Source organism: Phocoena sinus, chromosome 12 (genome assembly GCF_008692025.1).
Source record: "Phocoena sinus isolate mPhoSin1 chromosome 12, mPhoSin1.pri, whole genome shotgun sequence".
In the NCBI taxonomy this organism is placed as follows: Eukaryota; Metazoa; Chordata; class Mammalia; order Artiodactyla; family Phocoenidae; genus Phocoena; species Phocoena sinus.
In genome coordinates, this window is record NC_045774.1 from 50179967 (window position 1) to 50206565 (window position 26599).

At 42.6% G+C, this 26599-nt stretch overlaps 1 pseudogene; it reads right to left on the minus strand.

Annotated features, from left to right (window-relative positions):
* The window catches only part of LOC116763302, a 64106-nt pseudogene that overhangs the window by 28777 nt on the left and 8730 nt on the right, over positions 1 to 26599 (minus strand).

Consider the following 26599-nt stretch of genomic DNA (forward strand, 5'->3'; position numbering starts at 1 on the left):
TGTCCCAGAGACAGAACTAGGATCCATGGTGGAGACAGTGGGGAGGCCAAATCCAGCTCAGTAAGAGGTGCCTGAAACAAGAGTTGCCAGGAATGGGGGTGGGGAGGTATGGGTGGGGATTGAAAGAGAGTGAGCTCCCAGTCACTGCAGATGATCCAGAAGAGACTAGAAGCCCACCAGGCACAGACTTTGGAGGGACCTAACATTCTGGGGTCCTGTTACTCCAAGACAACCGCAGGCTGATACCAGCCTCTTCAGTGTGCCCTCAGTTTCAGCTGTGCCTGATCTAGGTTTGCCCTGTTTACTAATACTCACATTTCTTTCCCAGAAGATCCTGTCTTCAATGTTGGGGTGAAGTACATAGATAAGGGATGAGCAGATCTTGAGCCACAAACTTTTGGTTTGCTTTTTTTATCACAGTAAAACATACATTAAATTTGCCATTTTAGCCATTTTTAAGTATACAGTCCAGCGGCATTAAGGACATTCACAACGTTGTGCAATCAATCTCTAGAACTCTTTTCATGTTGCTAAACTGAAACTCTGTACCCATGAAACACTAACTTCCCGTTCCCCCACCCGCCAGCCCCTGACAGACACCATTCTACTTTCTGTCTCTATGAATTTGATTACATTATGTACCTCATCTAAGTGGAATCATGCAGCATTTATGTTTCTGTGACTGGTTTATTTCATGTAACAGAATATCTTCCATAATGAAGCATGTGTCAGAATTTCCTTCCTTTTAAGGAAAGCCACAAACGTTTTTGATTCAAACATTTTTCTGAGCATACCCCACCTTAATCACCTCTGTACTTCTGCTTGAGAATCACTGAACTGCAGGGATCCAAGAGGAATTACTTCACCCCCTCATCAGAATACACAGCACCACACTGGGTATAATTGAAAGCTTAAAACAAATACATATAAATTCTGAGGAATAGTGTATCTCTAAGCAAGCTTGTGAATTCTCTACCTTATAAATAAGAACTGAAGTGCTTATTATAAAATTATGGGGACTATCTGGAGAGCTTAGAAAAATGTAAATGTGGAGAAAATGTTGTCCAAAAAATTGAGCACATTTTTCTAAGGCAGGCTTTTAAAAATGATTGAATTTCAAAGGAAACTGGATTCACAGCTACCTACTGCACTTAAGGCTTAATTCCTCAAAGATCCTAAAAACTCTGTTATGGCCAAATATACACAAACACTCTCTTATACTGCCTTTTCAGCAGATGCCTTTGATTTAGAAAGGTACCTCCTGTCAATAGTAAACAGTTAAAAACTCCAAGGACTATGTGTATGCCTGTTGTATGTATTAAATATATATTATTGTTAAATACATATTATATGGAGTAGTTATGAATTCAAATACATATACGCACATACAAATTGTTGATACTGGTTTCCTTTGGGAGAGGAAACTGGGGATGATGGAGTGGAATAGGGGTGAAAATGTTACCTTTCTGAGGTGTTACGTTTTCTTCGTATTGCACATTTAAAGAAGTTTTCTAGGTAGTGATTTCATAGGTTATTTTGGTTTTTCTCTTAAAATTTTTATACTAAAAAAATCAATAACAGGAAATGTTGCTAAAAACAACTCATCCATAAACTCCAAGGTTACTCTAAAGAATTGGCCCAATCTGAAATTAGCCAACATGCATATTCTAATTACTCTCCCAACTTAACTAGAAATCAGTCTTTTTCCAAAATTAAAATGGTAACATGTGATTTCTACTTTGAGTTCAGCCTCAGTTTTCACATCTTCAACTCTAAGGGAGTAAGGGAAGCATTAGGAGATGTGTTGAAGGGAAAGTCTTTCTTGTTTGGGTTTATGAAAAAAAAAAAAAAGCAAACCACACTCTAGAATGACTAATTTTTAGTACATACCTCTAGTCCACCATCCTGGTAATTCTCCAGTAATCTCTGTACAAAATTTTCAACTATTTGTGGTCTGATAACTGAAAAGTTTTCTCTCATGACTTGGTGTTTCCAAAGGTCTAGGGGAGAAACATACCAACACTAGTACCAGAAAATATTGAACAACCATTAATAGCTACAAGATGGCAACTGTCTGAGACATAACACTGGACACAAGCTGTTACTTCCAAATACACAAAAACTAATGGGTGAGGCAGGGGAGGGGAGGTGGTGGTTGAGGACACAGGATCCTCCAGAACATGGGAATAAGGAAGATCTCTAACAAGATTCCTAACAAAAAGATTTGGAAAAGTACCTCTGAAGTCCAGTGAACAATATTTTGTTACCATAACTAAAAATCCCAAATCAAATATAATTATTGATCCTATATGGCATCTGTTTTCATAAAGTCCCTATATGTATCTGAACAATTATTTTGACCTAACACAATGATCAGAAATAAATGAAGAGCTATTATATTTATCTATTTAAGTATATTCCTGGTGTTACAAGGCAAAATTAATTTGAATGCAGAGTTAATAAAAAAGAGGAGGAAATCCAAAAGAGAGAAGAAAGAGTCACACATTAGAAATGTTGAGAGCCGCAGAAGATGAACTTTAGCTCCTGCACTGAAACAGCAACAGGGCTGACACGTATGTGATGAGGCATATACACAGTTATTCAGAATAGCATTGCTGAGGACAGCAAAAACTTAGATCAATACACAAACTGTAGTATATCCTTCCAATGGGATAGTATGCAGCTGTAAAAAAAAAGAAGAATTTCTCCACGTACTGATGTGAAAAGAACCATAGATTAAGCGGAAAATGCAAGGTGTAGAAAAGTGGGTATAAAATGCTATCTTTTAAAAGAAAGATACAGAAAATAACAATAAAGGGAGAGGCTATCCCCTCAAGTCTATTCAAGGTCATTGGTCCAAATATTTGCCTTTCTCTGATATCATCACTTCTCCCCTCTTTCCTGAATCATTCACAAAAGCACACATTTCTCCCACCTCATAAAAATTCTCCACTTGACCCCATTTCCCCTGTCAGCTTTTGCCTCATTTCTTTGCTCCCTTTCTAGCAAATCTCTCAGAAAGAGATGTCTATACTTAATGTCTGTGACTTCTCTCAAAATCCTTCTTAGACCCACTCACACAGCTTTTACCTTTCACTCCACTGAAACTGATTTTGTCATAAACACCAGTGACCTCAACATGGCTAAAGCCAGTGGTTTTACTTGACGGCCAATAACATTTCACACAATTTGTCACTTCCTCCTTCTTGAGAAACTTCCATCACCAGACGTTGGGACACCACCCTGTCCTAGTTTTCCTCTACCTCACTGTTCCCTGTAGGTTCCTTTTGCTGGTTCTTCTCCCACCCCCCCACCCCCCCCACCAGCTCTTAACATTAGAGTGTCCTAGGACTCAGCCCTTGGTTCACCGTTTTTGTTTTTCCTGTCTGCACTCACCCCCTTGGCTATCTCATTTAGTATCATGGCTAAATACCATCTGTATGCTGACAACCCTCAAATTTAGATCTAATATCCACTTGGCATCTCTTCTTGGATGTCTAAAAGGCATTTCAAACTTCACTTGTGCATAATTAAATTTCCGATCTTCCCTCCCTAACTTGCCATCTCAACTGATGGCAATTCAATTTTCCCAGTTGCTCAGGTCAAAAGCCTTGGAGTCATCATGGACTCTTCTCTTTTTCCCAAACCCTATACCCAATTCATCAGTGACTACTTTAAAAATATGCCCAGAATCTTACCACTTAATACTTCCACTGCTCCCAACCTTGTTTGATTCACCATCTCCTCTTGCCTGGATTACTGCAATAGCCTCAAAACCAGCCTCTCCCTTCTTCCACCCTTTGTTCCCAACATAGCAGCCAGAGAGATTCTATTCAAATGTAAGTCAGATCATGCCACTCAAAATCTGGGACAGGCTCCCCATCACATTCAGAGTAAACACTGAAGTCCTTGCAAGCTCCTGCACAGTCTGTTGTCCTTTCATGCTTCCTCTCTGACTTCATCTCCTACTACTCTTCCTCACTCTCTCCACTCCAGCCACACTTGGGTCTTTGCTGTTCCATGAATATGACAGGCATGCTCTGCTTCGGGCCTTTGTATGGGCTGTCTTTCTGTCTGGAATGCTCTTCCCCCAGATACCCACATAGCTAACTCCCTCACCTTCTTCAACTCTGCTCAAAACGTCACTTTCTCAGTGAAGTGTATTCTGACTACCCTATTTAAAATTACAATGTGCCCCTTTGAACTTTCACACCACCATCCTCCTCACTCCATTATTTTCTTATTTCTTATGTTCATTGATTATTGTCTGTCTACCCTCTTCCAGATGATAAATTCCATGAGAGTAAGGATTTTTGCTCCATGACAGTTAGGATGTACAGTAGTCTTCCCTTATTCGTGGTTTTGCTTTCTGCAGTTTTAGTTACCTGTGGTCAACTGCAGTCTGCAAATATTAAATGGAAACTTGCAGAAATAAACAATTCGTAAGTTTTAAATCGAGCACCATTTTGAGTAGCACGATGAAATCTTGGGCCATCCTGCTCCATCCTGCCCCACCCGGGATCCCCAACCACTAACATAGTCTCCTGACATCCAACCATGGACGTCATAATGGCCCGATGATCCAGGGTCACCTGAAGCAGACGATCGTCTTTCTGACCTGTCGTTAGAAGATCAACAGAAGCCCAGAGCTAAATCACAATGCCAACGTCATTCGCCTCACTTCCTCTCATCACGTAGGCATTTTATCATCTCATACCATCCCAAGAAGAAGGGTGAGTACAGTACAATATTTCGAGAGAGATCACATTCACATAACTTTTTTATAATATATTGTTATGTGTTCGATTTTATTATTAGTTATTGTTCATCTCTCACTGTGCCTAACTTATAAATTAAACTTTATCGTAGGTATGTATGTATAGGAAAAAAACACAGTATACTATATAAATCATTTTTTATATATATATATATATATATATATATATATATATATATATAGGGTTTGGTACTAGCCCTGGTTTTAGGCATCCACTAGGGGTGTTGCAACATACTCCCCACAGAAAAGGGAGGACTACTGTATGCCCAAAACAGTGCTTAAAATATATAGCCTAGAAAACAGCAGGTGCTTAGGAAATAGGTATTGAATAAAAGAATGAAATAGTAGATATATAAAAAGCACTGAAAAGGATATATTAAAAACTGAAAAAGATCATTACATAGGGGTGGCAGAAGGGGGTCAATGGTGGCAACAAGCCTGCTAAATATATATGTTTTATGTCATTTTGAGTTTTGAACCAGGTAAATGCATTATCTGTTAAAAAATAAAATCAAATTTAAAAATAATAGGACAGTGCTGGAACAAGGAAGTATGTCAACACTCTTTAACTTCCATATGGGAGAGCAAAAGTACTTGTGTACGTAATCATTTTGTGTGAGGCCTACTTCCTCGCGCATGGCCCCAGGAGGGTCTTTTTTTTTTAATTGAGGTATAATTGACCTACTACATTGTGTTAGTTGCAGGTGCACAACACAGTGATTCAGTATTTCGATACATTACAAAATGATCACCACCGTAAATCTAGTTACCATCTGTCACCAAAGTTATTACAATATTATTAACTATATTCCCTCTGCTGTACATTTTGTCCCCATGACTCACTTACTTTGTAATTGGAAGCTTGTACCTCTTAACCTCACTCACCTATTTCTCTCCTCTTCCCACTTCCGGGAAGTCCTGAAACTCACAGAGGCGTAGGGCTTCAGAGGTGGAAGCCAAGCCCCGCCCCACTCCCTTTTCTGTTGGGGGTGGGGTTGGCCACCAGCAAGTGTACCCACAGGGCCTCTCCCTGCCCCCACCTGTTTCTAATTTTAGATGAGATTTCCTACTCATACTTTCATTTTCAGACGGGAGACTCAGTGCACACAAGAGCAAGCGTCCAGCAAAATCCTCCCCGAAATGTGGATATGACAGAGCAGGAGCCTCTGGTATTTGCACTTATTATTTATCAGGGGTCCTGTTTTTCAAAATGGAATTCAACATTTCTTCTACAATTGGCTACTTTCCATCATAAACAAATAAATCTGATTTTGCTTTTTCTTTAGGATAATAAAGGTGAATAGACATATCACCACTGTCCTAACATAGTTGAAGTAGAAAATCCAAGAGTTAATGTTGTGCCTAGAAGTTCATACTTCTAAGATGTTTAAGACTTCCATAAGTCTAAACTTTGACAAGACAGAGCTCATGTATGTTTCAGATATGTTCAGATAAGAAACTGGGTACTTTTTCCAGGGTACTCTCCTGGCAGGTCTCTGGCTCACAGATAATCCTTGCGAGGGGCCACACACTTCTAGTTTGGGGATCTTCACCTGGCAAATGCCCACAGAGCTGGTTTGGGGTTTAGCTATGGGTTCAGCTAAGAGGGTAATATTTTACTGAAGTGTTGGGAATTCTTCCCTCATGCTTCCTCCTCCTGAGTTCAAGTTCAGACATGCACCTGCAACTGTAGGCAGGAGTCAGGCGAAGTCAGGATGAGAAGAATTCATCCAAGAGAAACAGTTCCTGGCCAGGTGGTGTTGGTGGTCTCCAAATGGGTCCCATTTTAGGTGTGTGTGTGTGTGCATGGCTTCTTTAAGACAAAGCATGGAGGTGGGAGGGAGATAGCACACTGGGGGTACAATTACAGTTTTTTCTTCCCTCTCACTCTGTTCCTAGGTCATCTGACTCAAGGAAACTTTGACTTCCTGGTGGCCAAACGACTTCCCCTCTCTTCCTCTCTGAACACCCCACACCCACACAGCCCCCTCCTTCTGAAGGGCACCTTGGTTTGGCAGCACTTCACTTCTCTCACACAACCACCAACGCTCTGCACCTGAGGGGCCCCTGCATCCCAAGCCAAGGCAGAATTGAAATTTGAAGGCACACAACTGCCAGTCACAGTTGTTCTCTTGATCAGCTGGGTGGCTGGGGGCAACTGGTAGGTTGAAAACCTTATCGCTTCAAGCATATGTATGAATTTTGTACTCCTGTGTTTCTCAAACTGCTTCCCAGAACACTAGTTCTTTGAGGTGATGAAAGATATTCCCAAGGGAATAAAAGGGTTCTGTGGTCAAATAAATTCAAAGAACATTTCATACTCTCTCTCTGGAGATTCAACACACAGTAGGATAGTAAAGGCTCTGAGAAAGTCTGGAGTAAAGGAACCTTTCTAACATGATTTACTCCCAGTTTCCGAAACTTATTTTTAAAAAGCAAATCAAACCCTTCTTCCCTAACCCCTGCAAGACACAGTAGAAATCCTCCTGTCCAATGCAATCAAGACTAAGAGTTGGTTCGTCAATCATAAGGAGTCTGTTAAACCAGAGAATGCTTAAAAAACGACATGCACTATCTTAAACATTTTATTTAAATTAAAAATACACAAATAGGGCTTCCCTGGTGGCACAGTGGTTGGGAGTCCACCTGCCGATGCAGGGGACATGGGATCGTGCCCCGGACCAGGAAGATTCCACGTGCCGCGGAGCGGCTGGGCCCGTGAGCCATGGCCGCTGAACCTGTGTGTCCGGAGCCTGTGCTCCGCAACGGGAGAGGCCACGACAGTGAGAGGCCCACATACCGCAAAACAACCCCAAACAAGCACGAATATACAAACATTTGCCAATCTTCTAACATAGAGCCTAGGCTTTTTCTTTGTATGTACCCACTCACTGGAGTTCTGTACCATCTTTCCTCTATAAATCATAATACATAGTGTGTGGTCTACAATTTCTAGTGTGTGTGTGTGTTTTTGGCGTGTTTCTTTTTACGGAGAGAAATCTTAAAGACCATGAAACAATCCAAAAGCATCATCTTTTGTTTTTTTAAAAGAAGTTTTAGGTTCACAGAATAATTGAACAGACAATTCAGAGAGTTCCCATAAATCCCCTGCACCCTCACCCAAAACATACAGCCTCCCCGGCTATCAACATCCCGCACCAGTGTGGTACATCTGCTACAACTGATATCATCCAAAGTCCACAGTGTACATTACAGTTCACTCTTGTGAAACTATGGGTTGGACAAATGTATAGTGGCATGTATCCACTACTGTAGTATCATACAGAATAGTTTCATTGCCCTAAAAATCCTCTGTGCTCTGTTATTCATTGTTCTCTCCTCTCTCAACTGCTGGCAACCACTGATCTTTTTACTGTCTCCATGGTTTTGTCTTTTTTTGAATGTCACATAGTTGGAATCATACAATATGTAGCCTTTTCAGGTTGGCTTCTTTCACTTAGTAATATACATTTAAGCTTCCTTCATGTCTTTTCATGATTTGATAGCTCATTTCTTTTTAGCGTTCAGTAATATTCTGTTGATTGGATGTACCACAGTTTATCTATTTCAACTTAGTTTTTAGAGGACAGATCTTTCTTTTTGTACTCCTATTTCATTGGTTTACATAATAATTAAATTACTCAAACACAATGACAAGTAAAACTGGCACAAACAGGTTTGGAGCAAACAATGATCAGTGATGCTAGGTAAACATATGCAACCCAAAGGCTGTGATTAGTGTGTACTTTGCTGGCTTGTGCTACCAAGGGAATGGAAAGCTTCAGGTAATCCATGAGTCCGTTAGTGAAGGGGGGTTAGGAGAACTACTGCATTAACATGCTAAGGAGTTAGTATTCCAGGGCACACTTCTGGGGAAATGCTGACTTAGCCCATGTTCTCCCAAATGTTTTGATTGTGCTTCCTTCAAGAAAAGCATTTTTGTTCACTCACCTTTAACATATGTCTGTTTATGTATTCATAACTACCTCCAGTACTATCAATGGCTAATATTGCAAAGCATGATGTACATAGGGTGAGATTCATCAACAATAAGAATGAATCTCAATCCACATTCCCAATAGTTTCTTTGACTTAAAAAAAAGTTTTGTCTGACTTCTTAGATGTGATTAGGTTATCTTTTTTAACCTCATAATGTGGCTAAAGATAAGCATGTACTAGGATTAGTACTGTCAACTCTACTCTTTCTTATTATTCTCTTGTGCATTGCCTCCCCGTGGTCACTTCAGGACGCCTTAGTGTAGCGCGTAACATGGGCTTCTTACATACAGACGTAATCTATTTAGAAGTCCTAGTATTTTCTTCCCACACCCCTGGGATATATGCCTCCACTCTGGAGGCTGCTGGCCTTATAAACTTCTCAGAGAAATTTAGAAGATCAATTAAAAATTACTTCAATGCCAAAATGTCAAAGATGGAGAATGGCAGAGCCTTTTTGAATCAGTGGTGCCCATTTCTCTGTTAAGCAAGCCCTGAGGCTGAGTGAGGGTATCTGGGGCTGCTTTTGATCACTCTCAGGGGAGCACAAGCTACCAAGAACTAGCACCAGACCAGGTGTGGCTGCCACATTTTCAGATGCTCACTGACAAACGAAGCTCATTCAGAAGCTGTATAAAAAGATGAAGCTCCAAGACAAGGTGGGGAGGAGGGAAGGAAATAGGGGAGAAATATTCGAGCCCGTGATGTCCCCTGTTCTCAATACTCTCCATTCCCAACTCCCTCTGGAGAAACCCCTAGCCCCAAGCTAACCTTGACCACAAATGGTGATCTCTGCATGAAGAAGCAGCCCCTGTTGGAAGCCCAATCCACTATGGCTGCTTCTTGCTGCTGAGATGAACAGTAGGTGAGTGCGAGTTCCAAGGTTTTATCACCCTCTTCCACATACCCAGCCCACAGAGGTCTCAGGAAGACTAAGACGAAGAATATAAAAGCACCCCTAGCACACAGTGGGGACTCCATCACTTGTACTGGGGGAACTCAGCACAGGAGAAGACCTAGGCCTCTCCACTGAATCATGCTGAACCATGATTCAAAAACAAAACCCAACAATAACAAAACACCCTCATTACTGGCATTTATTTAAAATATCTTAAGAGTACAGAATCTGAACAAGACTTTAGAATTGGCCAGTATACTCTAGGTTTTGGTAAGGTTTGGTAATATCAACCTTACCACCATTAAAAATAACTCTACCCCTCCCCTTTGCCTGACTCCCACCAGCCCCTTACTGAAGGCCCTTTCCAAGCACAGCTGACAAGCACCCTGCACAAGGCAACACATAGCACAGCTGCAAAGCAAAGACACTTCCGCCCCTCCCGGGCCCCCACCCGGAAGTCTCAGAAGCATCACAGCCCTGAAACGTGCAGATGGTTGCACCTGCCCTGTGCTTGTGGATTTTCTCCAAGGACTCAGAAGGGAACCGCCTGGATGCAGCAAACACAGCACAAACAACAGTCGCTTTGTGTCTTGTTAAATGTTCTGTAATCGGAGCTCAACCACACTCCACTCTCTGGTGACAGTCAGAGATGCCCATTTGGTGGGGGCTTGCTCTCTCACTGCACAGCCTTTTCCCAAAGTCCTGCTTACAGAATTCAGTTGCTCGAAGCACTGATAAAACCACAGTGTCTTAGATGCCCACAAAGGTTATTAATTAACATTACAATGTCTGTGAACCTTGTCTCAAAAGGAAACCATTATTTATTTTGTTAGTCAAACAACTCCCCTTAGCTCAAAGGTTGTGGATTTTCCTACAGAATTAGTAGGAGTTAGGAGTAGACACTGTAGTTCAGAAAGGACCAGCCACATAATCTATGGTGCCCCATGAAAAATAAAAACGCAGGCCTTGTTCAAAAAGCAGGAAAAAAGTGCCATTAAAGGTACTAAAATATAAAATGTTCTTCTTTCTTCTTCAGTCTCTCTCTTGACCTGTCACAGTGTTTTTGTTTTTAATGTTGGCTCCTTGGCATGGGGATGCGCGCAGGGGCACCAGGGGCCCCACCCTGTGACGGGTGCATGAATGCACCTGGTCTACTAGCTACTGGACTGAGGCTTCATGCCGAGCCAGGGGCGAGGAAGTTGAGCTGGGCGTCTCCTCTTCCTTCAGGCCCATTGCTCCTATCTACCCCGATGGGCAACCCCAAGGGTATTGCAACCTCTGCCCTGGGATATTCTAGGTTCCCAGGGATGGGCAACAAGCTCACACCCAGTGAGTCACCCATCAAACATAGCCTGGTGCTGCCAGTCTGGGGTCCCTGAAATGCTGTCAGGTACACATGCCCCACACATGCCCTCGCCGTGCTCAGGCCCCCACTGGGTGGGGAGTGGCAGCCATTGCCGGATGCAGATAGTGAGGGGGAAGTTAGTGGTGCCTGGGGTGCCAGAGGGCAGAGGAACAGGCAGCTGAGAACTCCTCCTGGCAAGGTGGGGAGGCAGCAGGAGTGTGTGTGAGCCCAGGCTACAAGCCTTTGGTGCATCCTCCGTTGACTCACTGGATGCCACTTACAAAATACAAATTCTAAGTGAAAATGAAGAGTACAAGATGGAACCTACAAAGCATTAAACCCCAAGTGCCCCTGTGAGAGTCCTGTGGGAGTGTACTAGTCACTTGCCCATTAAGTCACCCTCACTTTAGACCTCAAATGAAACAATTTTGATTGTCTTCCCATCCCAAATATATGTATTTCTAAGATATATATTTATATACGCTTATATATACGAAAAAGCTTTATGTGTTTCCCCCATTTCAACTTTATTTCAGCTATGAGTTAATCAGCAGAGACTGAAGTTTACAAATGTTTTCTACTTAAAAGCCCTTTAAGTCAAGAATATGTATCAAAACGGTAAAAGTACTTCTCTCTGAACACAGGGAACTATAGTCAATATCTTATAATAAACTACGACAGAAAAGAATCCGATAAAGAATATATAACTGAATCACCAGAAACTAATACAACCTTGTAAATCAACTATACTTCAATAAAAAAAAAAAATTTTTTTAAGTACTTATTTCTTGGGCCAAGGTGTTAAAAAGTAATTTTTATATTATTTTCTGGGCGTTGTAGTGCTTTTGTTTTTCCATGAATATGGACACATGGATTGCTTTCATAATTAGGAAAAAAAATAAAAATGTTATTTTATAAAGTAATAAAATAAACATACTTTACCTATAGGGAGAGTATGCTGCTCCTTGGACTTTTCTGATACAACTAGTGTTATCTCTCTGTTAACTTAATACCTCCTGGATCATATGAATTTCAAGATTTTCCAGAAGTTTCTGAAGCTAGCATAAGCAGTTTGAGAGCCACTCTCCACTATTGGCTTATACTCTAGGCTCCTAAATTCTTGCATAAGGGCCTTGGGCTGGGTCCAGTCCTTTTGTTACTCTCTCCTGGGGAAGAAGAAACTGTTCCTTTTTTGGGGTTCCCAAGTGGGATAGATGCACCTTTTTGGAGACAGACATCTTTTTTTCCTGGCCCACATCTTGATTGATAAAATATATCCCTTTTTACCAGGTTCTGCTAAATTGCAAAGTGCTCAATGTCTGAAGCGACCTCTTGTGTTTTGGAGTCTCTAAGTGTGGCCAGGAATTTCATGAGCTGTTATTATAGGAAGCGCTTAGGTCTAAAACTCAATTTAGATACCAAGGAGGATTTCACGGGAAGATTTACAACTCCATACATGATCAAGAAAAAACTGTTCCAATACCCCTGAGCTCTTACTCTACCCATTATGCTTGCAAAGCCCACGTTTCTCCCTGTCAGAGGACCCCAGGTACTAGAGAGGAAGCAGAGTTCAGAAGGGTAAGCAACGGGCTTGGGACTGGGGTGTGTGTGTGTGGGCAGGGGGCTGGGGGGGGAGGTGCAAGTGCTGAGTTCTCCTGGATGCTCAGTGGACATGCACCTCTGCACTTACACCCAACCAGCTAGAGTCTTTGTTCCCTGTTACAATAAGCACAGCCAGGCAGAGCCCGCATCCCAGGACCAAGAGGAACAAACACTTGGGAAAACAACCCCTCCACATAGACCATCAACACACACCAAATAGACTAGTACATAAATTGTGTTGTCTTATTCTCGGAAAAACAATCACAGGAGCTATTTTAGATATTCCACTTCCATGAGTGTGCGTGTTGCAGGGGAGATACCTGTGTGCAGGATTTTATGTTTAAGATGCTAGTAGTTATGTTTTCTATTGTCTTTTTTTTTAATTTGAGGAAAATAAAAATAGGAAAACCTAGACTTACAGAACTGAGATGTTAATCAAAGCCCCACATACCTTTACATACTGAGTTTCCTCAGAGTCTGTTCAGCAATTTACAAACCCTCAATAAACACTTATCTTCTTAGAAAAAACACCACTTGGGTATATCTGTAGTTTTACATGCTAATGTCATAAAGTAAATTTTCAAGTCAAGTTCAAGATAGCTCCTGCAATGGACTTGAGGACATGGGGTGTGGGGGGAGGGGGAAACTGGGGTGAAGCGAGAGTGGCATGGACATATATACACTACCAAATGTAAAATAGATAGCTAGTGGGAAGCAGCCGCATAGCACAGGGAGATCAGCTCGGTGCTTTGCGACTACCTAGAGGGGTGGGATAGCGAGGGTGGGAGGGAGGCTCAAGAGGGAGGGGATATGGGGATATATGTATGCATATGGCTGATTCACTTTGTTGTACAACAGAAACTAACACAGTATTGTGAAGCAATTATACTCCAATAAAGATCTATTAAAAAAGAAAAGAAAAAGAAAAAAAAATAGCTCCTGCATACCTGCTGAGCTTTTATTTCAATTTCTGAAGCTCCTTTAGCGGGAAGAGTAGACTTACTACTTATTATAAGTCCTTCAAATTCATCTTCTTTCCCGATCCACCTAGCTATAGCTTTCATGCTAGGGTGGAGAATGTGAGTTCTATTAAAGAAGAGAGACAGAAATTAACAAACATTTTTTCTCTTTCAGATTCTCTGACAATTCTTTTCATTCATGTTCTGTTTCCCGTCATCATGCATAAACCTCCCAACTCATCACAGACACTTACATCGACATCTAAATCCACCCCAGTTACCACTCCCTTAGTCAATACTAAATCGTGAGGCCTTTTCCCATTGGGCACATTTAATTTCAGTCTTCATTCTTCAAAATATTGACACGTCTCCTCACTCCCTGTTTACCAGGAAAGCGGACTGTCATAACTCATAAGATCGACGATTTGGACTAGGCCACCAAAGTGAGCCTTAATACCCTCAGTAAGGTCCTGGGGGGTGGTTGGGTGCTTAGTGAATGCTTGTTTGCTTACAGACACATGGCAGAAACCACATGCCTTTCCCACCAGCGAAGTCATCCCAGCCAGGGCTTGAAGTTGAGAAAACAGCCCAGCACTCTGCATACTGAACACCTCACGCTGCACCATATTGTACCCTTTGCCGGGATGCCTGAGGCTCTCAGAGACTCATTAGACTTGGGTCTAATGGGGCAGAGAGCGGAGAGGAGGTCACGGCAGCAGCACTCCCCACTCAATTCTCGCTGGGATCCTATGAGCTAAAAAGCTTAGAGTTAGCACTGAAGGGACACTTCAGAAGCACCAGTTCCCAGGGGCAGAACTCTGGGAAAATGATATACAGTGTTGCTCAGTGGAATCCAGGGCTGTCCCTGCAGTCAATAGAACTCAGCTTTTCCTGTAAAGCGCTGTTCACAGAGACACACTGCCCAGCCTCCTCTGTGATCAGTGGGGCTAGGCATACCAAATTCATGGACCAAACGTCACCCTCAGAGCAAGGGCAGTCATCTGCCAGATCCCAGGTTCTACTCCTTCACATGAATTTCCCCCTGAGCACACTCACCCACAGAGCTCCGAGAACTGTTTGTGGAGAGAGGGAGAATTGATGTCCCGGCCTCGCAGCTTGAGTCGGCCCCAGTGCTCCTTTAGCGCTTCCAGTTGCTTCCAGAGCACCAGAAATGATCTCAGCAAAGCAAGGGACATCACTGCATCACATGGGCCCCCCAGCAGCCTGGAGGTCTTTGAGCTGCTTTGGAACCGACTTCTGAATCCTTGTACTCTGGACAAATCTGGCTGAAAGCATTACAGAAATTCTTTTTTTTTTTTTATTAGCCATAGATCACTACAGGATGACCTTTTATATTCATTCAGCTCATGCAGAATGAAGTCTTTGGAGAACGACTTTTCTCCCCAGGAGGAATGGTTTACAGGCCAGCAGCACATGTAGAGCTTAGAGTATAAGCATCCTTCCTGAATAGACAGTATATAGAAAGGAGAGAAATGTCTCCATTTCAAGTTTCTGCTTGAGCTGTGAACCACTCACTTTAAAACTCTTTTACTTGGGTGCCAACATTTTATCTGCCGTTGAAAAATTGAGCCTTTCATGTTTAGCCTCTGCATTTTGGAAAGAGCTCTTCCACACACTCAAGATTTAACAACCCATCATGGTAGAGCTATATTATAACTTTAAATTGGGGATTTTTACCCATTTTATGGGTAAGGAAATGGAAACTTAAGTTTATCTTATCTCCTATTCCTCCTCCCATCCTTTAAAAGTTAGGCAGAGAACATGTCTCTTGATTTGAATTTATTATTCAATAGGAAATTTCACTTTAAAATTATGATTTGTTCATTCATTCTTTGGTGCTTTCCTTAAATAAGTGTTTGTTGAGGGGCTGCTGTGAGCCCAGGAGGACGTGGAGGGAATAAGGTTTTCAGGTCCCTGCTCTCCTGCACCAGCGATGTGAGGGCCAGGGCTACCCAGAGAGTGACAGACAGAAGGGGAACCTGTATCCCACCCTCAGCCTGAAGACAGTGTCTCAGTTATAGGAAAAGGAGCTTTCCTTTGCACACCTGGACCATGATGTTATGACAGGAAGGGACTCAGAGGACATTCAGGTAACAACACCTTGGACACTCAAGTTTCCTGGTCAGGAACAGGAAGAACCACCACATGATGTAACTGGACCCTAGATCAGTGCTATTAACATATGGGGAGGGTAGGATGGGGGTGGGGCCGCCAGAAAGAGAGGTGGTTAGGGGAAGAACTACAAGCAAGACCAAGGGGAGAGTGAACTCCTGCCAACAGCTGGCAACCCTTCCACCTAGTAGCCTACCTCCTCAACAATCAGCTAATTCATGCGTTTCCAAATTTATTTTATCCTCAGAAGCCTTTCAGCAAATGAAATCTTACTCAGTGACCCAAGATATCCAACAGACCGAGGCCAAGCATGGTGACAAGGAGGGGGCTGCCTACAGGCCATGTAGCTGGGCCCCTCCACTCAAAAAGCCCCAAGGTGCCTCTGAGGAACCCAGGGCTCCTGGGACCATTTTAAAGGTCCTGAGCTAATCCATCACCTTCACTTGGGAGTCTTAGAGACTGAAGTCTAAGAGGTCATAGAACTGGTGGCTTAGCTGGGAGAGGAAACCTAGAGTCCTAAGTCACAGGCAGTATAAATTCCAGGGCTGCCTATTATCTATGAATATTGAAATACTCTTAAATGGAACCAATCATAAAATAAAACCAATTAAAATAAATAATAATTTAAAAGCAAACTTACCTTGTTAATATATTCCTGTTAAGAGAAGTCTTCTCTTCCTAAGTGTTTTACAGGATGGGAGAAGGAACAGGAAACAGGATAAAGAACAAGGCAGGGGAGGGCAGAATTGTCAGGGAAAGATGGTAATCCATCAGAAACAGGGCCAAAAGAGAGTAAACAGAAGGACCAAAGGGCCCTTTGGCAGGCTTCTTGGTCTTGGCACTACTTGGTCTATATCCAGCTTTGCAAATGCTCCCTCTGGGTGAAGCATTGAATCCCGCTGTGGAATTTAGTTGGCACATCTAACATACTTCATTTTCCACTAGTTGGCCTGAAATGGACTTGTGACTCAGTTTTAGCCAGTGAGACACAAGAAAAATCTACTGGAAGTCTTCTGAAAAAGAATTCCCTCCTTGATAAAAAGACAAAGCCCCTTAAGGAGAAAGCTTTTTTGCTCCTGTCTTCATCTTACAAGGATGAGGGAGACATTTTGCTGACATACCCAGGATGGCAGAGCTGGGTGCCTGCACCAACGTGAACTGCCTCCTTCTACACCTGTTTGGAAAGATTAATACACTTTCTAATTTAAGTCATGACTAGTTACTTCTAGCAGGTGCACCCTAACTGGCACAGAGGGCTATTGGCTCAAAGGTGGGAGATCAGATAAAGCTTCTGAAAGAGTGGTTTGGAAGTTGAAATCTGAAGGATAAGTAGGAGTTAATCAGATGATGAAGCAGAGAGTGGGAGGACAGGGAAGTTTTCCACCAGAGGGGCCAGTCTGCATGAAGGTACTGAGGAGAGAGCATGGTGCATCTGACAAAATAAAAGGAGTTGAGGGTAGAGATATTGGCAGGATTCAGGTTGTGAAGATCTGGTTAAGGCACCCAGACTCTATTCTCAGGGCATTTGGAAGTCATTGAAGAGTTGTAAGAGGGAAGTGACATAATCGGGTTTGCATTTTAAAATACTATCCTGGTGAGTGGACGTGAAGGAGGCAAAGGGAATACAGGGAGTCCTTTGGAGGTTATGATCTTGGCCCAGCATTAGGAGATGACAGTGATTTGGACTGGTGGAGGGGAGTGCTGAGGGAGGATGGAGAAAACTTGAAAGATATTAAAATAATAGGATAGTAGAACTTGCTGTCTGATTGTGGGGTATGATAGACAGAAATCAAAGATGGGTGTCCAGATTTTTTTTGCCTGGGTAACTGGGCAGGTGGTGGTTAACTGACAGGGAATAAGGAAGGAGGAGCACCTTTAGGGGCAGTAAAATGAGCTCAGTTTGGGACACGGTATCTCTGAGATGGAACAAGGCAGTTGAACATATGAATCTGATAGGATTGAGATTTGGACTAGACATATAAATTTTGGAGTCATCGCATAAAGCCATCCAAGTTATAAAATTAGCTGGGTTTGCCCATGGAGAGGGCGAGGAGTGGAGCAATATCATGGATAAGAGTATGAGGGAGCTCCGGGGCCTGGCTGTTAGGTTGGAACCTGCGTTTCTTTTCTCTCTCGGCAAGTGACTTTTAGGCATATCATTTAACCTTTTTGAGTTTTGGTATTCTTATCTATAAAATGAGAATAATGAAAGTACCTACCTCATAGGATTATTGTGAGAATTAAAGAAATTAATAGTTAATAAAGCCTCTGAACAGATCTCAATCATAGACATTATTAATTAATAATGATCTATTAATAGTGTTCAGGGCCAACTTATTGATTAGACACAGAAGGCACAGTGCTTAGGGCCCACAAAATGTTTTAATTTCTTTTAAAATCAGAAAGAAAAAGAATATTTAGGTTGAATAAAATGCTATAATTTATGATATTAATATATTTTTCTTTATATTAACACAGTTGTAAACTATAACTCTTCATGTTTTCTAATGGAGAAATGGGCCCACAAAGACAAAAGTGGCTAGAGTCATGGAAGTCAAAATGCAGCCCTGGCAGTGGTGGAAGTGGGACAGAACCCAAAAAGCAACATTTTCAGGATTGGCAGAGGGAGGGGACTTGACACAGAAGTCTGAGAAGGCATGGCCCACGATGTCAGAGGAAAACTGGAGAGAGCTGTGCTTTAGAAGCTAAGGGCAGAGAGGCTTCAAGAAGGACACACTGTGTCAAATGCTGCTAAGGGTTCAGGTTGGAAGGGGACTGAAAAGTATCCAGGAGATTTAGTGACAAGGACCATGGTACTCTCAGTGAGAGCAGTCTTGATGAGATGAGGAAGAAGACAGATCACAGTTTCTAAGGAGTGGATGGAAGGTAAGGAAATGGAAATGGCTGGTGCAGAGACTTTGGCTCTGAAAAGGGGACTCTTTAAATGGGGGCACTGGCTAGCTTACCCCACGTCCAGACAAGTCTCTGTCTAGTTCCAGAATCATGCAGGATTGTTTCAAGTTATGATACTAGGGGGACTACTGGCTCTTGGCACCTTAGAGCTTCAGGGAGGCAAGTCCGGAGAAGGGAGTGCTTGCTTAGGAGTCCATGGGCTAGCGGAGTGATGCAGACAGGAGCCAGGCTGAAGATGTTCACCTGGGGCCTCTGTCATACCCTGCCAACTCCAGCCCGAAATGTGTGAGACTCACAAGGAAAAGCAGCCAGTTGGAGTTCAAATTGGTTTCAACGGACCGCCCCCCATGAAGTTTGTTCTAGTTTTAAAATTAAAAGAAATAGATATACCACTGATCATGGGACTTGCTGTGAAAGAACATATTTTGGAGGGGCTGTCACGGGCTACCGCTGCTTCACTGCTGCTCCCGTGCAGATAAGCGCAGTCCCAGGACCCTGGGAGAGGCTATGGGATGGATGAAGCTGTCTAGTCCCTCTCCCAGATAGAAAGGTCCTTCGGTACAATGCAGCACTGGTCAAGTACGTAGACCGTTCACCAAGAATACCTGTGTATTTTTGTCCAGTGTGGCCTGCCATCCTGGGGGACCCTCCATGATCATATGATAGTTACTCAGAAGGACATCTTCCATTAGCAGCTGCTTGCCCACCAGCTCTCCATGAGCCACCCTGAGGTCACGGTCACTCAGCCTACAGAGGCATAGCTAAAACCAAAAAGGAACAAAATGAAACCAAAACATCCGTTTTGAACACTTCTATGTATCCTTTACACGTGGTTTTGAGGGAGAAAATTAGGAGTAGTTGTGTTTACAAGTCCCCTGCTCTCAACTATTAAAAAAAAAATCCATAAAAATCAGAGCAACATATCTAGCTCAAAGTCCCCCTTGAACATATCAGACTTCCGGCTCTGTGTGGAAGTCCAAGTTTCCTAAACCTTATGGTGGTGTCCGTATGTGGTGTATGTATAGTGTGATACATGTATGCACAGGGAAAATACTGGAAAGAAACCAAAATGAACTGTGACCGTCCCCTAGTGGGGGACTATGATTACTTTTTTTTTTAAGCCATTCTTACTATTTCACTTTAAAAAAAAATCTTTTTACTTATGGAAAATTTTGAGCACATACAAAAAGCAAACAGAATAGCTCCCATCACCCGGCCCTAAGAACCACCAACCTATGGCCAGTCCTGCCCCATCTTCATCACTCCCCACCTCCATATTATTTTGAAGCAAATGTGTCATTGACTTTAATGTTGTTAATAATACTTTTAAAATATTTTCTATTTAAAAAAATGAAAACACAATAATACTTGCTTAAATAATCAAGGGGAAACATATAATTGAAAGAAATTCTCCCTCTGAGTTCTGCTTAAAGAGTTCTCTTCCTACTACTGTAGGTTGGTCAGTAGTCACACGTCTCTGAACTGCCAGCCTGGGAGTTACTCTAAGAGTTCCCGAGAGTGACCAGAAATGGATGACCACTCCCCCAGATCATTATTAGCCATAAGTATTTCAGCTGTTTCAAGTCTGATGCCAGCTGAAACTATGATTTTCTTCTGTCATAAGAAAACATGACTCACCTTGCAGCACTGGGTTTACAGTTTCATAACCAAACACCTTGCTTATCTCATAAATTATTCACCGCTGACTAGAGTATGAAGGATCAGACCTACGGACCCAATGACACCTGCTTTGCAGTCTGCATTCGGCTCTCTCTGTGACAAGTGGGAAGACCTATCCTACCTGCATCTTATATTCTAGGGTATCTGGGCTGCTACTTGTAACTGGAAATGGTCCTCCATCTTCCAGAAATGCTCTCCAAGGGAACAGCACAAATGCCTAAAAGAACCAAATAATAAATATAATAATGCTGCATAATAATGTCCATAAGAAATAGACATTTGTATATGAACAAGATGTCTGTGTCTGCACACCAAAACACTGTGGGATGATTTCTCTATTATGTAGAAATAGTTCTTGATGGATAGTCCCGGATGATGCACAGGAGAGAGTAATAATCTTATTTTTTAAATTGATTTTTCAGAAAGTGACTAAACACAGAGGGTACTTAAGATTTCAGTGTAAATAGTCAACACCAGTATTTCAAAGTCCCAGAATAGTATAAAACCAATGGTACATATTTATAATCAAAAAAAGTAAACTTACTCAAATTTTTTCAATATTACAAACCTTAAATATTTGTCCTTTATCTCCATTGTGCTCCAGTTCTAGGCATCAACTCAAAACCAATGTCACAACGTTACACATGGGCCTCTGTCTTCTCCACATCACTGTCCAACAGCCAAGGCATCCCCTACTCCCTGGGGCATGACATGCAGTCCTGGATATAGTGGGCCTGTCCACCTGACCCCATTCTACACTTCCAGACTCGGTACTGGCTTCAGACAATTCCTAGAGTTGGAGTTGATTCAGGTAGCAGGGAGCCAGGACACCTGCATCCACCTAACCCCAGGCAACACTCAAAGGCAGCAGGAGCAGGCCCAATGGTCACGGTCCAACCCTGTTTTCGGGTCTAAATGAGGGTCAAGGCTTGGGCCAAGAGTCACTGTCTTGTAGCTATGGAAGGTAGAAGTGTGAGACTTACATGGGGTTGATGCTGGCATTACTTGGCTTAGCTTTGTAACATAAAAACATTAAGTTGGAGGTTTTGGAGTCAAAAGATCTGGGCTTGTGAGGTGGTTTTAAAGATATGCCTACAGGGACTTCCCTGGGGGTCCAGTGGTTAAGACTTTGAGCTTCCACCGCAGGGAGCACAGGTTTGATCTCTGGCTGGGGAACTAAGTTCTCACTGTGAGGCCAAAAAAAAAAAAAAAGATATGTCCACAAATTCTTTTTTGTTTTAAAGATTTTTTTTGATGTGGACCATTTCTAAGTCTTTATTAAATTTGTTACAATATTGCTTCTGTTTTATGTTTTGTTTGTTTGGCCACGAGGCATGTAGGATCTTGGCTCCCTGACCGGGGATCAAACCCACACTCCCAGCATTGGAAGGCGAAGTCTTAATCAATGGACTGCCAGGGAAGTCCCGGTCCACAAATTCTTTGATTCTCTTCCCATTAAGAGGTGCAGCACCTTGACCAGAGCCTCATGAGAGATCCTGAACCAGAACTACCCAGCTAAGCTGCTCCCAGACTCCTGAGCCTCAGAAACTATATGAGATAATTAATGTTTATTGTGTCAATCTGCTAAATTTGGGGGTAATTTGCTCTGAAGCCATAGATAACTAACACAGTTTGTGACCTAGTGTTGCCATGACTATGCAGCAGTCTGATCTCTGGGCTTCTAGAACCTCAAACTCTTTAGTTGTAGCAGGTGGGTAATATAGTTAGTGCCTAGGAGCAATAATAGTTGCCAGGATTACATTCGATAACGCATGTTGTTACCGGGCTGTTCACAACTCAGCTGCTGACCTAATTTACGTATCGTAATTGCTATCATTATTATTTATTACATGAAAGAGATCAGGTGTTGGTTTTGCTACCAGCTGTGAGCAGATAAGCTGTTGTCCCAATTAGCCTGTTGAGCGGTTTAGAGGGAGAGCACCTGACTGGGAGTAACAGCGGGCCATGGGGGCCTAGCCCACTCTACCACGTGAGTGAAGGAGAGCTTACCAAGGCTAAAGGGCATTCCAGCACAATGCACTTTTGATTGGTATAAAAATAGCTCTCAACACACCTGGAGGCTCTGTGGATCCAGCGGCTGTGGCAAGCTGAGCTGGGAAGCAAACATGCTCTTCATGAGAGAGTTGCTCAGTGGCGGCAACCCATGCTACATGTCATCTGTGACAGACTGGTAGGCAGGAGCATTTCCAGCTGCCAAAAATGTTCTTCTACTAAAACAGGAAGGGAATCTCATTAACAGCAGTTACTCAAGTTTCTAAAGCTCAAAACTCTCTTCAAGGTTACTGGAGCAAGATAACATTTTGAGATATCAACAGGTTTCTTCCTCAGCAACGTCATCCCTCACTCCCGTTTCTTTACACACTGCCCTTCACTCTCACAATTCACAGCCCTCAAGGGAAAGGTAGCTATCCTCTAGACAAGCACGGTCTAACTGCAGAACTTTCTGCAGGGCGGAAATGTTCCATATTTGACTGTCCAATATGGTAGCCACTAGCCACATGTAGCTGTTGAGCACTTGAAATGTGGCTACCATGACTGAGGAACTGAATTTTAAGTCTTATATCATCAAAATCAATATTAATTTAAACTTTTAAATTAAAATAGCCACATGTGGCTACTGTACTGGACAGCTCAGCTGTAGCTCTAGAACAAAGACATCAGTTGTTGAATTTATTTTGAGACCAGTAGCTGAGACAGCAATTCCTGATATGTAAAACCAAATTTTAAGTTAAATAATAAGAGCCTGGGGTTTGAGAGAGAAAGTTTCTTGTTTTGTTTTGAACAAAACTTGGCTTTGCCTATCAAGAACCAAAAATCCTGAAGACTAGAGCATGAAATTTATACCATAAGTCACAGAAAAGGAAGTATGCTTGATAAATCACAATCATTTTCTTGCCCCAAAGGAAATGAGTTTAGCGAGCAAGGAAAGACTCTCTCTAGAGCTTAGATCTTGTGGATGCCCAAGAAAAGATGATGAAACAGGATCAGTTTCGGGGGGATCCAAAAGATCCCCAGGACAGAAGGGATCTTTTGCCTAAATCCTCCATGGGCTTTGCCAAGTCATGCATAAAACAGATATCAAAAAGGAGATTAGTGGGCTTCCCTGGTGGCGCAGTGGTTGAGAGTCCGCCTGCCGATGCAGCGGACACGGGTTCATGCCCTGGTCTGGGAAGATCCCACATGCCGCGGAGCGGCTAGGCCTGTGAGCCATGGCCGCTGAGCCTGCGCGTCGGAGCCTGTGCTCCGCAACAGGAGAGGTCACAGCAGTGAGAGGCCCGCGTACTGCAAAAACAAAACAAAACAAAACAAAAAAAAAAAGAAAAAGGAGATTAGCAATGACTGAGGGAGATGTTAGCATTGATGGAAATGAGGCAGCCTCCCAGAGATGAGCAGATAGTCAAGTGTTGTGGAAAGACCTGAGGAGTGCCTAAGACCCCACAAGGGGGTGTCCAAGTGGGGTGCTGAGCCACAGGCCAATCAGAAGAGATCTGGGATTGGACAGAGATGGGTGAGGTAGCCACTCCTCTTCAACTGCTGGGATAATTTATAAGCACCCCCAGGAATTTAGATCACCTCTGAGAAGGATAAAGGAGGAGAAGGGTGTGGTGTAAGGCTTAAGTTAAGGTCCAGTATTAGTGCTGCCTTGACATCTGGTAAAATTGGGAGGGCTTTGAATGACCTAACTATAAGTTCCCCTGCCTACTCTGCTCCCACGGGTAAGGTCCCCTAGTCAAACAAACTTCCTTATCAAAGGGACCAAGTACAATCCCTGCTTATCCCCAAGTAGTGGTTTCAGTTCCCTGCCAGACCACAAAATTATTCAAATGAACCAATCACATCCTCCTATGGGAGCCAGGAAGCCTGCCTCTCAAGCCCCTAGTTGTTCACTCTGGTCACAAGTACAAATGCTCTGTGGCCCTGCATGGCATGCTATGTTCTATTCCCCTTAGCTGTGAGTACATGTGACGAGTAAACTGCTGTTGATCCCATCTGTCAAGTATTTAGTGTCATGTGTTTGGCCATCCCCATAACCTTAGGGCAGAATCCCTCCCTCACCAACAGGGTAGGAGGAGGCAATTAAAACAAAGGTAAAAGGGGATAATCTTGAATTAATTGATTTTATATCTCAAACTGACTACTTTAAACTGTAAATGTGGCTGAATGACATGGAATTGAAAAGTTTAATCTTTTTGTCAGCAGAAGTAGGGGCTTATGACTTTGACTTATCCTGATAGCTCAAGGATGGCGCTTGGAGTTGCTCAATGGATATATAAACATTTTCTCCTGTTTCTCATATCATTCACATGCTTTCTCATGATTCTCAATGAGCCCTGCCAAGAGGCCCATGATTCATTCAACGCCCATGTGACAGTGATGTATCAAGCATCTACTATGTACTGAGTACTGTGTCAGGAACTGTCTGAGATACAAAGATGGGTCCCCCATGGGTCTGACCTTCTAGCCCAGTAGGGCCCAGTGAGGCAGAGCTCATTATCCAGCTACTTCTGACCTTCCTCTAAACTCCCAAGGCACTTTCTATATATATACCTCCCTTATAGGTTGTATATATCTTCTTAAAATAATGGTACTGCAGACAAAAAAATGTCACCTGCCATTCCACTAAACAAAGAATGTTGCCTGCCACCAAGTCATCAGCCGATACAGCTGCCCCCCAACGGTGCACCCTGAGGGGAATTCAGGATAGAGAAAAACAGGATACTGGCCCTAGATAGGTAAGATGCATATCTAAGAAATAATTTTAATGAGTCCAGACTCTTGCATCTTCCCATACGTAGAAAATCACTAAAATCATTAACTTGTGATGTCTGTTTTTTGTGATTAGCAGTAGTCCTTTGATGTTCAACCACATGGGTTTTTTGCTCTTTTTGCTGTTTTGCTGTAAAAACTCCTCTATATCCTGGCTCCTCCCTTACCTCTTCAGAGCAGATCCTCAGAGCTATCTGAGAGACTGTCTCCCAGGCTATAGTCCTCAGTAAGGTTCCCGGAATAAAAGATTTGCAACTTTTAGGCTGTGCATTTTTCTTTAGCCAACAGTACCAAAAAGCAGAGTATTCTAATGGAAACATTTATTTTCAGCCTAAATCAAGAGCACAGAAGCCCAATATCCCACAAACCTCTTCCTGGTTGACTCCTTCCATGTCATTCCTATGCTTTTCTCCCACCAATCCACAAAATTATTTTCTCTCTCTCAGCCTCTGGGTCCAGCTTTGTTCGTACCATACTGTTGACTGTATTGCTTATATTTTAAAATTTCTTTTTTGTTTATTATGATGTTTTAACATCTTTAAAAAACCTTGCTGGCTGGGGAGAGCCTGCCTTTCCCTGCATAGCCAATTCTTAGAGATAGCTAAGGGCCCAGCATGCCTCTGATATGCAAACTAACCAATCTGAGCCATACGTCCTCTGACCCTTGCAACCCAGGAGGCGATATTTCTCTCCTTTAATCATCCCAGGGCTAGTTAACATGCAACTAGAGACCTCTCCTATAGCCCAAAGCCCGCTGGAATTATTCAAAGTAGCCGATCTTAAACTGTTCCTCTGCCCTGCCTTGCCTTTTCAGGTCATGGCCTAAGCACTCTCCTTGCTCCCGACCTGTGGCCCTGTATGACATGGCATGATGGATGTTTCTAGGAACTGAGTATAATAATTTTGTTTTCCTGAGTCTCTCCTGTGTCTCCTCTTGTGGCTGCACCAGACTGATTTTCACATAAGAGAACATAGAACATTGACTTGCTCTCTTATCTTGGTAAGTTTGTGCAGAACTTTTAACTACTAAGTGCCACAAACAACCACAATTTTTGGCAGAGTTTTAGAGCCCCAAACACGTACTAGGTCTATTAATTTATAGATGCTTGGAGACTATTAAAAAATATCAATACAGTTCAGATATAAATATGACTGCTACTCTAAGCTAGAGAACCATAGCACATGATACACTCTCTAGAGAGATGAGAGTCAGATTCTAGGCACCACCATTGATCAAATCATTGGTTAACCTTTTCCTCACGTTCCTAATTCTTCAGTCTAGATCACTGTCCTTGATAGGTCCCATCTCTCCTTTATCAATAGTACTACTTATTAGGGAGCTGTACAATGTAATGCTATGTATAGAAAGGGGTCTCAGAATGATACTTAACATTTTTAGCACTATATCCTCTTTTATTTCCTTCCTCCCCATGCACCCAATATTTTGAAAGATTTTTCTACCAAATTAAGCATTCTCCTGTTTTTAACTCAAAGCCACATAAACACCT